This window comes from Lutra lutra, chromosome 11 (genome assembly GCF_902655055.1).
Source record: "Lutra lutra chromosome 11, mLutLut1.2, whole genome shotgun sequence".
Taxonomy (NCBI): domain Eukaryota; kingdom Metazoa; phylum Chordata; class Mammalia; order Carnivora; family Mustelidae; genus Lutra; species Lutra lutra.
Window position 1 is genome coordinate 49,302,561 of NC_062288.1, and position 17,790 is coordinate 49,320,350.

The window sequence follows — 17,790 nt, forward strand, 5'->3', positions numbered from 1 at the left end:
ACTAATCTTTTTTACTGTCTCCATCTGCCTTTTCTGGATTGTCATATACTTGGAATCATACAGTCTGTATCCTTGTCAGTTTGACACCTGTCACTTAGCAGGATGCATGAGAGATTCCTTCATGTCTTTTCATGGCTTGATAGCTCATTTCTTCTTATTGCTGAGTGATATTTCATTGTCTGCATGTAAGAGATCATAGATTTTTACTTCACCATTGTAACCTTAGCACCTAGTTCAGGGCATGACCCACAACAAATGTTCATTTTGAATGAGTGGCTATAATGAGTAGGTACAGAATAGATGGATGAGTGGTTAAATGAATAGTACGTGAGATTAGATGATGTGCTGATTTTATAAAGTGAATGACTGAAACCCTATAAATGACCAACCTGATTGTAATACTTTCTTACTGTTATTGAAAACACCCAATGGCTGTTATTCAGGGGTTCTGGGTTCTGCCTTGCACTGAGGGGCTTTGTGTTAGATCCCAAACCAAAGGACTAAACATAAACGGATAATGGCAGGACACCGAAATAGTGCCCTGTTATAGGTGTAAAAATTGCCCAAAATGCCTGGAAACCATATAATGTATACTCATGGATTGAATATACTTTGACTTTCACTACTGGTAACTTTGGTCATTGATTTTAAGAATGGTTACAGGTAACTAAGTAGCATTTAATAATGTCTTCTAGGGCTAGATTTCAGAGGAATATTGACCTCATAGCTGAATGGCTGGGATCAGATATATCTGAATCAGTTATCCTTTGTTTTGTTCCTTTATCTCTTAGAAAAGAGTATCTTTTGGTAGCTTTTATTTTATTGCATGTTTTTTAAAGTGGGGGGGCAGGGGGAGGAGTGGAGGGAGAGGGTGAGTGAGAATCACAAGCGGACTCCACGCCCAGTGCAGAGCTGGATGACTCGCACCTGAGCCAAGATTAAGAGTTGGATGCTTAACCGACTGAGTCACCCAGGCAACCCAATAGCTTTTATTACTTACAAATAAAAGGATATGAAGTAGAGATTTCAATTCAAAATCATTTTGAGAAGTCTTGTGAGGAGAGGCAGATATAAAGGAAGATTGATCCAGAGAAAATAGTAGCTAAACCTGAGTGATGAAGATGCGGTTTGTTTTATTGTTCTCTTGAAATGCATATGTGCTTGGATTTTCCCATAGTTTAAATACCTCACTTCATATAATATATATGATATTGATATAATATGATAAAAAGAATTTCAACATATTTGCATATATTAGAAATGTGAACTGCAGGTACTTTCTTATTCATTTCAAAGCAGAATTTTTTATGTTCCTAAAAATTCTAACAGACTTAAAATTTTATATTAGTTAAGCAACTTTCGGATCTGAATGCAGACAATATATATGTATATATGTATATATACATGGGGAAGTGTGTTATCTATAATAGAATGTACTTTTAATGAAACAGATATTCCAAAATTGACTCTTTTCCAAATAAATATGTTTGAATTATATTTATAAAAATGCTAGAAGAAATATTTTTTAAAGATTTTATTTATTTATTTGACACAGAGAGATCACAAGTAGGCAGAGAGGCAGGCAGAGAGAGAGGGGGAAGCAGGCTCCCCACTGAGCAGAGAGCCTGATGTAGGGCTCTATCCCATGACCCTGAGATCATGACCTGAGCTGAAGGCAGAGGCTTAACCCACTGAGCCATCCAGGTGCCCCAAGAAGAAATATTTTCCATAAAATGAATTATCTACCTATTTGCAACAGATAGTACATAGTCAAATGAAGTATTGTGGATGCCATTAAAAGTCTAAAAAGCCAAATATAAAAAGATCCTTTACTATGAAAAAAAGGTTCAAGAAAGGATATTTGAATAGTCTCATAAAGTTGTCAGCATATAATATAATTTTGGGTGCAGTTTATTTGTGGCAACTTCAGGTAAGAAAAAGGAAACGAATCTGATACGTAACTTCATAGTATATAACTTCTATCAGTCAAATTACTGATACATCACAAATAGGAAGGATTCTCTTCCTCCCACATTTAAGTCTATTCTTAAATAAACTTTATTCTTAAATAAACAAAAATCATATTATCATCCGGCAATGGACAGAAGCAGATTAAATCATTTCCATTTTGGATAATGAAAAAGTTCACTTCAAAACACCCTAAAATGTTGGACAGAAAAAAACCCTAATATTTCGTTTACAATTTCAAATTGTAATTTATAATTATGAATTGAATTTACAAATTCAAATTTCAAATTTATGTGAAACTTAACAACAGAAACTTGCTGTGATCAAGCTAAATATTACTTAAATTCATTTATTAATAAATATATTTTTACTCATATAAGAAAATTCATTTAGAGAAAGGGCAAAAAAAAAAAAAGAAAAGAAAGGAAAAGAAAAGAAAAAAAAGAAAAAAGAAAAGAAAAGAAAAAAAAAGGCAAAAGGATATATCCTAGCATCTGGCTTTCAGAGAATACAGATTGCTCAAACACAGCATCTTTCTTCCCCATAGGGTGCCAGACAGCCCCCTCCTGACACCCTCTAACAGTGGTCCTCTGCTTTTCTATTTTTCTATTTCACTGCTGTTTATGACAGAACAAATTTCTAGCACCTTTATCATCTGTGGTAAAGCAAATTATTAAAATCTGAGTTGCTGCCAGCTTGCTTGTTAACATAGAAAAGAGCTGAAATCTGTGTTTGGGAATAGCCTTTTATAATTTGGTTGATATTTCTTTTCTGCCTGTAGCAATGTTGCATTGGTTTTGCTTGTTTTTAAGCTTCTTTGATTTTTGCTACATATTTTGACATTTGACTAATAGAAAAACGTTTGCTTCTTTTCTTAGTCATATTATGTCAAGTGATTCATTTCTTCTCTGCCTTTTTTTTTTTTCCTGTAACCTCAAGCATTCTTCATGGTGCCTCTAAATTTATCATGCAGCTGTTAAAAAAATCCTTACCAGAATCTTAGCATGTGTCTTTTACAGTGTTATGAAACATGACTATTTTAAAAATTTAATTAATACCTTAATGTATGAAGAATATGTAACAACATCTCTGAATCCATGGCCTGTCCTAGCAATCAGATCAAGCTACATGAAAGACTTGTCTTGCTATAATGATTTTCTAATGACTTGGATTATCTCCACCCCCCCCAACCCCCCGCTTTTATTTATTTATTTATTTATTTATTTATTTATTTATTTGGGTGCTCTAATAATTTTCTCCCTGTTCCATAGTAACTTCCTCATCATTTACTCAGTTTTCATTCATTTATTTGTTCAATCAGCATTTGTTGACCATTGCTTATCTGTCATACTCTAGGATAAATATTGGAACCATGGTCTGAAGAAGACATAGTCACCACATTCAAGAAGTCTACATATCCTGAGGCACATCCTTATTCAAAAAGAAGAAACTAATGTTAAAGACAAGAAAAATGGCAGTAATAACATCTTCCTCTGACATAAACATAACTGAAAAAATAAATGTTATATAGACAACTTTGGAAAGAAAAGCAACTTTCTGAAATATTTTAGATTGAGAACAAACAAACATTTGGATTTAAACACAAGGCTTTCTAGAATCCATTCAGGATTAATGACAAGGGTTTCTGGTGACATTCCTGCAAGAATCTGTTGCCGAGTTCTGTATATTGATAGTGTCTAGAGCTTACCAAGTAGAGGTGGAGGGCTCTGGGGTAGAGAGAGAAAGAGGGAAATTAAAAAGAAAAAAAAAAACAAAAAACAAAAAAATAGAAGGAGAGCAAAACTTTGAGTATCTAGAAATTGGGACCTCTACCCAACTTGACAATATTATATCTCAGCTTTTATGTTCCCACTCTATACCCCATTCATATTTGAACTCATTCTTTCCCTTAGGTTTAAATACAGTCTACAGCTCCTAAATTTATTTTCCTGGCCTAATTGTCTTATTGGTGTTTCATACTCATATATCCAACTGCCTTGATGCCATCATCAGGCGTCTCATAGGTGCTGACTCAAATGAGGTCCATTTAAATCTTCGATCTCAACCTCCAGTGCCCCAGATCACAATACCATTTACTTATCTACCTGGTTTTCAAGGTGGAAACCTGTTTTTGCTTTTCTTTCTTGATATTTCCCTGTCCTTCAATGTTCACATCTAATCCACTATCAAGTCCTGTTCATTTGGACTTTGTCATAAGTTCTGTATCTTTTTCCATTGTTCTTCATCTGTACAATCACTATGAGGCCTCTCTGCTTTGATTCTGGCCATTTTTCAAACCATTCCCTATACTGCCATCCAAAGAGATTTCTTTTTTTAGTCAGAGCTGATGATGTTACTTTGAGTTAAACTTCTTGACTCTTAATTCTTCAACAGCTTCCCATTGTATTAAAATTCAAAATCTTTAACATTATCTAAAGGATCCTACATGATCTAGCTGTTGCCTCTCTCTCCAGACAAGACTGAAGCCAATCTCTCTCTTATTTGTTTCTCTTCACAGTGGATGTCTTTTAAGTCCGTTGGAAGGATAGGCTCTTTACTAACTCTGGAATCTACATATTATCTTCCTTCTGCCTGAAATGCCCTTCTCCCATCATTTGCCTTTACATTGCCTTTTAATTATCTTTATATATCTCTTCATAAAATGAAAAGCTTACCTTGAATCCTCTCGTAATAAATACTGCCTGCTTTCTGTGGATCCCTTTTTCAGAGGTGAGATAAACTGCTATTGCCTATTGGTTGATAACAGCTACCAACTGCTCATAGTTGCATCTTTCTCTGGAAATGGTCATCCACAGAATGCTCTACCATGTCTGAGGCAAGAATAAAAATGTCTGGCTCTTTGCTTCAATAAAATTCCAAATGTTCACCAAGGACTGATTCTATTAGTTGCATGATGAACATCTCTTTCAATCCAATACTGTCTTCCCACTTCTTTACAAGTTTATCTTCTTAGAACTCTTCCCAGTAAACTTTCAGAATACATTGTTTTCCCTCAGAATCTATTTCCAGGAAATCCAACCTATAATAGTATCAAGAATGGTGGTAGGAAGCAACTACAAAGTAAATCATTAGAGCTGGACTGCCAAGTGTCTAGGTGACAATAAGGTTACCATCACTGAAGTTATGAGCGGCAAACGGGATACCAGTTACTCGGTCATTAATCCCCAGTTTAATGCAAAAATGCAAAAGCTACAGGGCCTCATCAGCTGCATTTAAAAAAAAATCCTAATTTCACACAGTGAAGGGAATACAGAACAGAGGAACAGATACATGACTTTATCTTAAGAATAACAGAATTTTAGACAAGGCTGCATTGTCAGTCCAGCATATCTTATGTGCCAAAGTCACAGCTGAAATAGGAAAAGAGAAGGACCCTAAGATAGGAATGAGGATTTCTAGATAAAGGCTACTGATAACTTTGAATTCCCGAACTCCCAGAAACTGTTGGACCTGCAAAGCGGATTCTATACCCTCTTTATTAGAACTTAATGGCTTCCCTTGCATGAAGATTATGGAGGAATCTTAGAAGTAAAGCAGTAAAGCAGGTGTCTTACAAGACAATGCTTACCTCTTCAATGATCTACTCCCATCTACCATCCTGTTAACCATTTTAAAGCTATATCACTAAAAATACTGTTAAATCACAGCATACCCTGAATAGGAATGAGGTAAGTCTGTCAAGGAAGGAGAGGGACCCTTTACTGAAGAAATTCCAGGATCTGGCTGATATATACCAGCAGGGGCAGGGCAAGAATGTATGGAAGTGGATTCTCATACATTGAGAGAAGCAGACATAAATCTGATAAAGAAAAGTTTATTGATATGGGATACATTTCTGTAGTATATTTAAAATTCTGCCAAGGACCCCAGGAGACAGTACTAACACATGGCTGAGATAATTCTTTGGAACTTGCAAAAACCAATGGTCTACCTTAGGTCAGAACTGCAGCAAGTTTGGGGAAGAAAGGTTCAAAAGACTCAGAGAAGTAAACATTCCAGAACAAACGTGCTACCTAAGCCTGGAAGACCTACCAGGTTAATATGTTCCATGGAAGGACCTGGGGAAAATTCCATTTACTAGATGAGTAAGGGATGTGTAGTGAGAGGAGCACCATCATCATGAAGTTCAGTAGAACATGTCTTCTATAGACAATGACAAATGGGAGGAGATTCTGTTAGAGATAAAGGCCTCATGATGACCATTAGGATAATGGGATGATATAACAGGAAGCCAGGTGGTACCTCTTAACTGTCAGAAACAAAATGGGTATAGTTTTCACAATGAGCAACACAAGAGGTTTTAAAACAGGGCCACTCTACTAACAGAGAGGTTTGGAGAAGATTAATAAAACATAATATTACTGTACACAAGACAGATAGGCAGCCAAGAAGTATCATTCTTAATAATATAATGAAAATTGAGGGAAGAAACATGTGAATAGACTTATGTGAGAGGGCACAGAGTGTGAAGATATTTGTATTACACATCAATGCCAGTCGCCAGCATAAACACCAGAGAGAAACTAAGTAGCAAAGTAGAGAGAATGACTAAAATATAAAGTCAGTCAGTCACTGTCATTGGTCACCCCAGTGCTGGGTCAAAGGGATCATAAATGTAGTTGCCATGATGGCAGGGATCAAGGTTATTCGTGGGCCATCACTCCCCAAGACTGTTCTAGATACTCTTCCTGCTGTGTGTCTAAGTACCCAACAACAGATAGCAATGCTGAGCCTCTGATATGATTCAAGCCTCTGATATGTTCCCAGCCTCAAGAAGCCCAGCCAACCACCTGATGGGAAGTTGACTGCGTTGGACTTCTCTCATGTGGAAAGATCAATATGTCAGAAGACATGTTCTGATTATACATATGCTTCTCCTACACACAAGGCCTTGACCATCCTGCATGTCTGAAGACTTATAGAAACATGTATTATCTACCAACACAGCATCCCACATGACTATGCCTCAAACAAAGGTATCAACTTTATAGCAACCAAATTGTGGCAATGGGCCCATGACCACAGGCCATGCATAAAACCACCTGGAAATGACCGACCTGAAGAATGGCAGAACGGGTCTTTTAAATATGTGTCTTATTATATTCATCAGTTGGGCTTTGAAAGTTGCACCATGAAGACGTCAAGAAAACAGCTCATCACCATTTTGGCAGGCATCTTGCCAAGGGATCCACCCTGATCTCAAAACTGCAAAATGAAGATGAATTTTGTGCTCAGGTGCTTCAGCTAGGTATTCTGTTGCTTCTGTAAGCAGTTTTACACTTGATCTTGGCCAAAGGCCTGAGAAGCGATTATAACCAGTTTTAAATATAATGAACAAATACAGTCGTCATTGTCTAAGGACAGCATGGTAATCAGGGATCCGTCAGGCATAACAATCTCAGGCACTCCAGGAGGCAAAACAACCAGCAAACAAAAAAGTTAGCCGAGAATGAGAAGAATCTGGGATAGGTAGTAGAGGAGGGCAAAAAGTATCAGTTACTCCTAAGAGCTCGCATGCAGCAACAAGGATTACAGCTGACCCTATAACCCTTCAGCTTTTCCATGCTATATACATTTGCCAAACATAAACACCTAAGCTTCTGTCTATACCTACTGTCTTGGTGCCAAAATCAGCTGAGTTTTTGGTCTAAGCTTATTGGCACTGTTCTTCATGTCCCTTTTGGTGAGCGTGTATTCTTGTTCTGGCCCTTCACAGACAAGTTCTTTGTTTGCTTGGTTTTGTTCTTGTTCTTTAAGTAGGATCCGGGCCCGGTGTGGAGCCCAATGTGGGGCTTGAATTCACGATCCTGAGGTTGACACATGAGCTGAGATCAAGAGTCAGATGTTTAACTGACAGAATCACCAAGGCATCCCCAGAGATAATCTTTTTTCCCCCACAGACAAGCTTCCTTTTTTCAAGATTTTTGTTTATTTAATTAGAGAGAGAGAGAGAGAGAGAGAGCGAGCAAGCAGGAGCAGGGGGAAGGGCAGAGGGAGAGAGAGAAGCCGACTTCCACTGAGCCAGAGTCCCAAGCAGGGCTTGATCCTAGGACCCCGAGATCATGACCTAAGCGCAAGTTGGAAGCTTAACCAATTGAGCCAGGCGCCCCCAGACAAGCTTCTTAAAAAGTTGTTACATTACTATTTCTGCTTCTTTACCTCCCACTTGATTCCCTAGCTTGCTTTGTGGAATCCAGTGTTCCACTGAAATTACTCATACTAGGATTGCCAACAACCTCATGGGTAATAAAGCCAACAGACTCTTTTCAATCATCAGATTCCAAAGCCGTAGGGGGGAAAAAAAAAAAAAGACCATTGTCCTGTCTCCTGATACGCCTCCTTTCTTGACTTTCACAACAGCTGCTTGTTCTGTATCCCTCCCATCACTGTTCAGAATGGTTGTCAGGCAACTGTGTCAACGCCCTGTCTTCTGGGACGCCCAGGTTGTTGGAGTTTTCCTGAGTTCATGGCTCTCTTTCAGTGTTTTATAATGCTCAAAGGAGAACCCCACTCAGTTCCTTGGCCTCTTCTACTCCATCCAGAACTACCACAAATCTCTCTTTGAGTGTCAAATTTACTCCAGTCCCTACTCCCCTCAGTGCCACCCCACATTTCCAAACCTGAGTCCATTCTCTTTTTTACTCCTCCTGGACTGTCATAACATTCCACTTACTCAAGCAACAAAAGCCACAAACTTGGGAATCATTCTCGACTGTTTTTCACCTTCCCTGCCTGCAATTCACCACACAACTACCAGACAGAGCTTTTTGAAATTATAGCCAATTATGTCAGCCCCTCACTTAAACACCCTCCTTGATCTACATTACCCTAAGAAAGCCCCATTTTTTTTTTTAAATATTTTATTTATTTGACAGAGAGAGAGAGATCACAAGCAGGCAGAGAGGAAGGCAGAGAGAGAGGAGGAAGCAGGCTCCCTGCTGACCAGAGAGCCCAATTTGGGGCTCGATCCAGGACCCTGAGATCATGACCTGAGACAAGGGCAGAGGCTTTAACCCACTGAGCCACCCAGGTGCCCCAGAAAGCCCCATTTTATTTGCCTCGTTTGGACTTTCAGGTGCTAAACTCCTCTCTCATCAGAAACATTTTTTTTTTAATTATTTTTTTTAAGATTTTATTTTTAAATCATCTCTACACCCAATGCAGGGCTCGAACTTAAACCCCAAGATCAAGAATCACATGCTCTACCAACTGAGCCAGCCAGGCATGCCCAAAATATTTTAATTAACATATTTTATTTTATTATTATTTTATAAGATTTTATTTATTTGAGAGAGAGAGAGTGCAAGAGAGAGCACAAGCAGGGAGAGGGGCAGAGGGAGAGGAAGAAGCAGACTCCTCACTGAGCAGGGAACCCGAAGTGAGGCCCAGTCCCAGGACTGTGAGATCATGACCTGAGCCAAAGGCACATGCTTAACTGACTCAACACCCCAGAAATATTTTATTTTAAACTTCCCTCTCTATCTTGTCCAGAAAGTTAGGGTAATTTCAAAGAATCAATCTGTATATATTTCAATCTGTATATATTATATATTTATTGCGTACCATCTGTGTAATATTTATTATGAAGCAAGAGAACAAATTTTCCCATCTCATTTTGTTATAATCCACTCATGTATGCATAGAAGAATTATGCAAAGAAAGAATTAATTGACGTGTGACATGTAAAATTCTACAATGGTGCCTGGCAAGTAGGAACCACTCAACAAATTTTACCTATACTTATTATTATTATTATTATTATTACTAACAGTAGTAGTACTATCTCATTCTAGACATTAAATTTCTTCAGGGAAGGTGCTATGCTAAGCATATAGTGGTTGCTAATTAAAGTGATTATTGTGTGGATAGAAAAAGTTTTGCTTTATAAAAGAAACCCAGGTTACTACCTAATATTTACTAGTTTAAGCTCTGAAATAATTATAAAAATAAGCATATTTCAAAGAAGATCCATAATAAAAACTGAGATTATAGAAGAAAATATACTGATACATAGAAATGAGAAGGGATGGTATGACACCCAGACACTTCACATGAAGAGGTTTGAGAAGTATTTTCTAAAATATTCAAAGTGAAAATGAGAAATTGTGCCATACATTTACTGTGCCTATGGCAAAGGAGAAAGCAAGTTCTGCAAAATGCAGCTCAACCAAAGGATGACTTTCAAACCTTCTTATTTAAACCTTCTGGCACAGAATGAAAACTCAACAACTTGACTTATCAAAGACTGCAATCAATACAGCAAAGCTTAAGAAAGATCGGAATGAACGAGCTGCTCTGCAGACTCTGGAGGTCATTAGAGTCTGACAGAGTCAGAGCCAGCCACACCATATGGTTGCTGAAAAATTCACTCATCAGAAAGAGCCATAAAATTATAGTATATTTCTAGAGGCATAAAACTCCTACTATTAAGGATAAAAAAATAACAACTCACAGAGAATTTGCCAGGAACGAAAGTGAATCAAGATCAGAAATCTTCTCGAATGCCCTTGCAGGGTTTGTGCTGTAACTATGCTGCAGAATGGGCAAGGCATCCTAGGGGGCCCGAGAGATAGAGCAATGCACGGAAAGACCGGGCTGTATAGGAGTTGTCTTTAGACACCACTGATTCAATATTACCCACTGCTGACACATACCTACCCAATGGCCTTTCGACCCACTATGTGTCCCAACTCAGCTGTTGCCATGCATTTCTTCCTTTTCCACAAACTTTTTGGAATGAAGAAAGTATAATTTCTTTTTAATAAAATCATAACCTTTAGGTATCAAAACATATTTCTAAATCAAAATACATCTGACTCTGAGTCACTGGTGAGAAATTTGATCTCTCATATTACAGCTCCCCAGGTCCCAAGGATTGTATATAATCCGGAACATTTGAAGAGGGTCTCCTGGGTTTTTGGATTTTATTTTCCATTTGTCAATACACAGTGATCAAGTGGGAATGGTCTCCTGAGGTTAGGACCTTTCCAGACTTGGGAGAGGGCATTTTCTCAAATTTGCAACTTCAGTGCCCAAGATCTGGTCTTCCTAGGAGTGTCTCAAGGCTATTACTTTTGAGGTTTTGCTACTCCCTCCAAAGTAGCAAGAATCATGTATTAGCAACTAATCGAAACATAACTTTACTTTTATTTCCTGAAGCCCCTTCGAAACTTACTCCATAGGAGACTTCTTCTCCATTCTTGGACAAAAAATTAAACAGAGCCCTTGATTTTCTTTTCTTTATGTAATTGGTCACTTTATCACAAACACTGTCTTATTTCAGTTATTATCATGTCCAGAACAAGACTTTAGTTAGAACTCTTAACTTGCTTAAACATAAATCTCTGGCCTAGATCAGCTTTAGATTGAAGCCTGCAAAAAAGAAGCAAGGAGAATGGGAGTTTAAAAACCTCACTATTCTAATATTCAATGTATCTGAAAGCTCTGACAACATTTTCAGTGGATGGTAAATCTTTGGCACTATTGTTAACATTCGTTGGACATACTAGGTGCATTCAAAAGGAAATTTAAAAACTTACTGAAGATGAATGTAACAAAACCAATAATCACAGTTACCAATCTGTGGCTATTCCCAGAGACACTCTGACATCATCATCTCTAAGGTATTTCTTCTTCTTCTTTTCTTTCTCTTTCTCTAATATCTGATGTCAAGTGATTGTCTCTGAGCCTTATTTATATAATGCAATGAAGAATCACAAAAGAGGATTCTCTTTATCGGCGGTGAACCATTTATTTTTCAATTCACAAAAAAGGAAGACAAGGACCGTTCTGAAACACTTACCTGGGGTCTCAGAGCCGAAACTTGATACCTGCATCTTAACAGGAATTTGGAATTGAAACAAGTATTGGAATAAGGAAGTATATAAAAAATGACTACATTTCAATTACTTGAGACGTCAGATAAAATGTAAAGTTGAAAGCCAGTAAGCACAAAAGCTCATGTGGAGAGGGAACTCCCATTATACATGAGAGTTTTGTTTTGTTGTCTTATACATAAATTATTATAAAGAGAAGAAAAGAAATATTTCGACTGCCAAATGGATAAATAATCACGGCACTTACCTCCCTCAAACATGACGAACATTCGTTTAGTTCAATTCAAAATTATTTTTCTCATGTTTCATTGTTTCAGGTTGTCAGAGAATTTCTCTCTCTCTCTCTCTCCATATATATATATATATATGGAGAGAGAGAGAGAGAGAGTCCATTAATGGTAAGAAGGTAATTCTACTGATCAGTCAGATTGGCAATATTGGAGGAAAAGTGGTTCACTATAAATGTGTAGGACAGATGATAGTTCCTGGTAACAGGTAATTTAAGTGAGGTCATGGTAGTGTTCTCATCCTTTATAACAACTGAAGTGTATTTGGGGTGTCTTCATTGACACATTTTGAAATAGGATGAACAACTTATGAACTCATTTGAAGATGTGAAATTAGATGAAGAATAAACTTGACAGGAATTCACATTTTTAAAATGATGGGAAGAGCTGAGAATGTTTTTTCTAGAGAATACAGTGTTCAATCGGACATGTAGGCTGAGGAATGTTAAGTACTATTTTTATGTGTCTGAAACTACTGTAGAGATGGGAGACATAAGAGAAACAGGACATAAATGTTTCTCTAAGACCAGAGAAAAATGAGCAAAAGGTAAAAGGAGAGCGTGTTTGGATCAAAGAAAAAAGAGGTATCTCAGGAGGAAAAGAGTTCTCTGCCATCAGAGGGGTTTGATACAAGATGTTAGTCATGTATAGGATAGAATTTCCCTTGGCTCATTTTTTTGGGGGTTCATGAATTCTGGTCCACCACTTTTTTACTACATTGGACTCATGAAACAATATTCAAATGGGTTAAAGAGGCAAATGTTTCAGGGTGCCTGTAAGCCTTCTACCCAAAGTAGGAGTCTTATATTGTCTCCTATTATTGAGACTTAGGCTGAAAAGAGAAAGTATTCAGAATCACAAACATTTTAGTGCCTTAGACCTTCCAAAATGGATAGCTACCTCAACTGGGCTCTAAATTAATTCTACAGAATCCTGTATTTCTTTGTTCAATTAATCCATATTATTCATTTTTGGTTTTCAATTATGAAACTATTATTTATGTGTTTCAGAACTTAAAAATTCATGTGATACACTGACAAGCCAAAAGAAACCCCACTTTTCCTTTTCAGCATCTATACTTTGTGATTTATGAATCTCTTTTTATTTGGTTTTCTGTCTTACATTTTTTAAGCCGTAGGTGGAAGAATAGGAATCCGTTCTTTGAGCTACATTGTATATAAATATCTGAACTGAAGTACAATAATGGGTCTATGCTGCATCACACAGTAGAACCAGTAAGATAAATAATGTAGCTGCATAAAAATACCTTATTATTCATGTTATAAACACTTTTGATTTTACCTAAACACAGCCAAGTGCAGAGTAGCCATACTACCTTGGTGTTTAGTAATCATGAAGCATATAAACTGTATGGGTTTTTATTATTTTTTGATCACTAAATGCAGGTTAGAGTTAGTTCATCTTTAAATTCAGAATATTAGTCTATACATATGGAACTACAACATTTTTTCCCATATGGTGTCATATTTATTTCCACAAAGGAAATGTGATGACAGAAATTTAAAAAAAAAAGTTCCAAAAAAATGCACTAAAACAACAGTAGATTTCCCATTAAGCAAAGAATTCAGTACCTCATTTTTCAGCCAGTTGAAGGAACGCCGAGAATGTACTGGCATTGGAAAAGATACTTCTTTCCAGCCAAAACTCTTCAGAGAGGTTCAGTAAGAATAATTTCCATTCAGGAATTCCATCTTTCATATGCCAGGTGTCAGGACTGTCAAATCTTTGGACTGTTTAGTCTTATCAAACCTAATAAAACAATCGTACATAACCACTAGGAAACATTTTGTTGCTCTTTTCCATGCAGCATCACTTTAAGTTCAACTTGGTTTACTAAAAACCAGTTTTGCATTTTTGAACATCTTGTTCAAATTTCTAAGGAAGAATTTTCTTGAAAGTATGTCAGTGTAAAGAGTTATTCAAATATACACATAAAACAAGAGCGATATTCAAATGCTTACATACTAAATGTAAACCATGAATCATGAAGTTGAAATGATATTCTTTCTGGGGGAAAAATCAGTGGTAGGAACCTTGTGGCCTTAACTTACTGACCTTTCATAGGGAGTCAGATGGTGCTGGCTGGGTGTTGCTTTGTGACAAACACTGAAAATTTACAAGAGAAAGGGATGTGCAGATTGTCTCTTTAGGCTAGGATTCAGTTCCCTGATAATGCTGGCTTCCCTCAGAGAGCTTTGAGTTGAAAATATGTTTCCCTTTTCCTTAATCCCCGTAGTTTATAGTTCTATAGAAGGAATGGGATAGAGAGAATTTCTCAACTCAAATAATTTAAGTGTCACCTACAATTAATATTATTTGAATGGATTCCTTAGCTTAATAACATTTAAGTAACATATTTCTTTTATTTTTTCCATCAATATATTGGTAAATAAGAAATCAATTTACTTTCAAAAGGAGTTGATAGAGTAGCGTCTCTACCACAGGATGGAGTGTGACATAAATTGCATTTTTTCTTCTCTGAGTCAAATTTCCCCTGATTTAGGAGAGAATAATATTAATTACTCATTTACAGAGCTATCCTGAAATTTTTGTGGATGATCTTAGTATTTCCTGGATGGCAGCTAAGAAGACATATATATACTGAATATGTATATATTGATCAAGTGCCACACTATGGGCCAAGTGCTTTCAGGCACATTGTCCTATCTAACAGTATTGATTGTTCCTGAGATCCTCAACAAGTCCTGCCTTTAGTTAAGAGGAAGTCTAAACCATGACTTGTTTTCAAATCACTGGGTTCACTAGATCTTTTCTGACCATGAATTATAGTTCTAAATTCAAAGATTCTGTCTTAGGTTTAAGACCAAGTCCTTGACCTCTATATTAGTTTTAGTCAGGTGCGTGTATGTCTAGTTGGCCATATCTGAGTCCTCCTCTCAGTACTGACCTGATACTTCAGTTCCTTCAATAATGTTTGGTCCTGTTTATATTAACCATGTTGCTTCAGAGATAAGGTCTAGTCCTAGTACTTGCCAATACATGGCAAGTAGTGCTGCCCTCCATAATATCTAGCCATCAATCTGTTATAGCCTCTATGAATTATAACCAGTAACTTCTGGAATAGAAATGCTCACAACTCTATATATTCTCAAAGCAGTATGATGCATTTGAACATAAGCTATTCTATGTACCACTTTCAAAAAACCCTGAAAATCACTGATTTTAGAAATTATTAAGGTAATGTGGAAATACAATTTATTATTTTGAGTCCTGAACATGTATAAAATTCTCAAAGCCAGAAAGCCTTTTCCATTGCTGTCTCCCATGCAATCAAACAGGTACCTGGCTTAGATGCCTCTGTCCTACTTTGAACAGGCAGGTTTCATTGTGACATTCCAGTCCTTTCCAGTCTCTTTCCAGAGCTTGATTCTAGCATCTGAGAGCTTCCTTTAAGCGACTTAGAAGCACTGAAAAAAAAAAAAGAAGTTTAAATGAGATAAGCCGCTGCTAAAGTTGGTGGCAGAACAGAACATTTAACAAGGAAATTGAAGGAAAGGGATAAGAAAGAAGGTATGAATTATTAACTCCAAAAAGCATTAAATACATAGACTAAATCAAGGTGACTTAGTGATAGTATAGTATCATATTTACAAAGACTATTTGGTTAAAAAAATAGATATTTTAGAGAAAAAGCATATGACCTGAATTATTTTCTTCAACATTTCTTAATATACTTACATTACAATTTTTTCCCACATCGGTTCCCAAGGCAATTGATGTTCCTATGGCTGATGCTGTGTAGTCATACCCATGTCCATCGAATGCAGAATTTTCTCCCCTATAGTCAAAAAAGAAGAGAAGAGAGGACAATTCAGATTACTTTGATCCTTCTGTAATTTCTATTTAAATGTGTGTATTTATAAACTTACAAAAATTCACAAATGTGGCACTTTCAGTCTTCTCTGTAGCAAACGTTGAAGCAGAAAACAAAGCATTATGAATATTCATAATGAAATAAAATACAGAATGAATATTAACTGAATATGAAGGTTAATTTCTATTCTGCTTAAACAAGTAAGTTTTGAACAAAAATGTAAATTATCGATGAGAGCAAGTCATTTAAGTAATATAAAAGAAAATAACTTACTAGGCAAGCAAAGTCTTTCTGTACTTTTTTAGAGACTGAATTTAGTCCACCTTGATAATAGATCCGATGTCCTCCTAGTCACCAAATACAATGATCATCTACTAGATGCAACAGGAACTATTTTAGGGATATACCAAAATTTCATAAATTAATAATGAAAGGTCCATAAGACAATTTCTAAGCAATAATTTTTGTAGGGTGATCTATAAAAATTCTTGTACCTTAGTGAATTCAGCATTATATTTACCTTTCTTGAATGGTCGTGAAATTCAATGTATTTATTGGACTTGATAAGAATATTAAAAGTAAAAGCCAGTAATTAGAGGATTATAAAACTATAAAGAAAAGCATTTTTTAGCAAATGTATTTAAATAGTTAATATGGAATTGAAAGCATTCCTCCAGAATATCATAAGAAGTGGCTAATATCAGTAAATTTCTTAGCAACATGTGTTCATGGAATCTCAGTTGGACCCATACTTTTATCTCCTGTCAAAATCCCCAGCTTTACACTGAATCATTTTAGTTAAAATCTCCACAGAAACTGAAATGTGGCTTTGTGAGACTATATGTATGAAGCACCTTCTAAAATGGGTGTTGTTAACATGATTTCTGTTACTGTATTTATTTTACCCATAACTCTACTTTTCTTATTTTTTAGACATATTTTCCTTCAGACTTTGACCTGCATGTCCTGAGGTAGTTCTCCGTATTTCCTGACACTTCCAAACACAAAACTCTCTCACTCATTACATCTAGTGGGGGGGTCACGATTTCTTGTCATAAGAAGGTGTGCTATGAAATTCAATCTATTGCCACTCAACATAACATCTTTCTAATCTCTGGTGATGGTCAGATGTCAAGGTGGCAAATAATACTGTCACATACATCACAGTGAAACACAAAAGATGAATATTCATATCTCAATGCATACAAAGATGACTGCCAGTGTCTGAATATGCATGACCACACAGTTGTTAGTGAATGTGAGAATCATCAAGTCTCCCATCTCTTTCAGCTAACATACCTCTAGTAAATTATTTTCCATGTGTAATTTTAAAGTACCTTTATGATTTAAACATACCATTTTGAAGGAAATACATAAATGTAACTCATGAGAACTCCCAACAGTAACTAGAAGATATTTTCAGCAAGTTGGAAACTATATTTAATTAATTAATGTTGAATTATTTTAATGTTCTTAAAATTATTTTCCTCTTTATTTCTAAATTTCTTATGGCACCTATACAGAATCACGTCTAAAGATTCAGAAACATTCTATAAATGTATCTTATTTATAGATTATTATATAACTATATGTCAATAAATGTGTGTAGGTATACTATATACATATATGTGTATATACATATACACTTCGGAGATTTTTTTTTCTGTATATTACTCTGTTCTGCTTGGGGCTTTCAATTCAAAAAGTTTTGAAAAAGAGTTTATATTTTGAATAAGATTATAAGTAGTTTATTTGTTGGAATCTAACAAAATACTCATTTTCTCTAAGTACAGTCTCCCTAATGATAATTTTCATTTTTTTA

At 36.1% G+C, this 17,790-nt stretch overlaps 1 long non-coding RNA gene across 1 annotated transcript; it reads right to left on the reverse strand.

The window, feature by feature from the left end:
* Positions 1-13,663: 13,663 nt before the first annotated feature.
* On the reverse strand, positions 13,664-15,926 carry LOC125080435 (uncharacterized). The gene is made up of 3 exons (XR_007121390.1): positions 15,833-15,926; positions 15,461-15,561; positions 13,664-13,882 (listed from the first exon to the last, which is right to left on the reverse strand). It is a non-coding gene; the product is annotated as an uncharacterized LOC125080435 (long non-coding RNA).
* Positions 15,927-17,790: the final 1,864 nt, after the last annotated feature.